We start from the raw sequence: 1,641 nt of genomic DNA, 5'->3' as shown, positions 1-1,641 counted from the left end.
TATATATATATATTTCCCTGCTCCCTGGTTTCTCTTGCCACCTAACCAGGGCCGGAGTGGGACTCATTTTCAGCCCTGGAGTTTCATGGCTCAGATATGGCCCACTGCAGATCAAGACAGTATTAATAAAGTCATGTAATTATAACCTATAAATCATCAATAATTGTGCACTGTTCTGTTAAGCCTTGTAATTCAGTGTATTTTACTAAAATATTTCCAACTCAGTGCAAGTGGTGTTGCTTCATAATGTCGATTWATTTCAACTTAAGCATCAGCTGTTTTACAAAACATCCTTTTCAACAATATCACAAAGGCTATATTTTGTTTAAATAAGTGCAGTGAAATAAAAGAATAAATGAAATATTCACTTAAAAAAGTGTTGAGACTTTCTAACAGGATCTCTTCTGCAAGAGAAGCCCAGACCTGAAGTACATGTTTTTGTTCTGTGGGGAAAACTGGAGCCCCAGGAGAAAACCCACATGAGAACATGAAGAACAGGCAAACTCCAGACAGAAAGGCCCCAGGTTCAAACCAGGGATTGAACCCACGACCTTCAGGCTGTGAGACATCAGTGCTAACCACTGATCCATCATGTTGCCAGATGATCTGAAAAATATATTCCCTATATTCACCTGCACTTGTATCAAARTAAAAAAAWAATAATTGTRAARTTTWAGCACAYTTGATATGGWAAACACATTTTGATTTAACCATTTAATACATATTTAATGTCAACATATGCAGGTTTAATGCATATTACTTTCATCTTATTCCCTTTTAATTGTGTACTTTCTGTATATACTATCTTACTTCTAATTATAAAAATGTAATAGGTTTGGGGATAGAAAGTGGTAATATTGATACTAACACTTGTTCACACTTTGTTACAACAGCTCACCTGTTCCCCTCATCACTTTTGGCTCCTGGCTCTGCTTCTGACACTAAATCACTTTTTAAATAATTCTCAGCACTAATCTCTCTTTTTACAAAGCCTTTTGATCYTTGGCTCAGTTACATAAATGTACTGAACCATCTAAGGGCACTTTTCATATAAAGCAGGTCTACATCAAACTCTTCATTATATTTATTCTAATATTATTCAGTCAATCAGCTCCTTCATGCACACGCTGGACGTGTGGGCTCTGGAGCAGGATGCTTCTGTATCTTGGTTCTGACTCTGAGAAGCTACAAGACAGTTTCCCAGTTTTGTGGTGTTGTGTCATTTATATTATTGTCATTAGATCCTTCTTCAGGCCAACATTGTCAAATACAAGTCAGGAAATTTTCTGCTCAGCTGTAGCCTGGTAAAAACCAGATCCTTGTTCCTCACTTTGCTTCTACAAGGGTCTCTAGAGCAGTGGTTCCCAAACTTTTTATCTTCTGACCCACAAAATATTCGTGGAATAAACTTGTGACCCCAAAATATTACTGGTCTGAGTACACAAACTTTGTTAATAACCCTAAAAACACAGGCTTTTGACAATCTAAACAGGTTGTACACAAATATAAATACTTATTTATACTTATTTTTGTGTTTTTGTAATATAGGGAAAATTTTACATCATCAATTATTTTATTACCCTTTAAATTGATTTCTGGAGATTATCCAAGGTGCTTCGTGACCCATAATTGGGTCCCAAG

This window comes from Austrofundulus limnaeus, unplaced genomic scaffold (genome assembly GCF_001266775.1).
Source record: "Austrofundulus limnaeus strain Quisiro unplaced genomic scaffold, Austrofundulus_limnaeus-1.0 Scaffold338, whole genome shotgun sequence".
Taxonomy (NCBI): Eukaryota; Metazoa; Chordata; class Actinopteri; order Cyprinodontiformes; family Rivulidae; genus Austrofundulus; species Austrofundulus limnaeus.
This window is presented reverse-complemented; position numbering follows the sequence as displayed.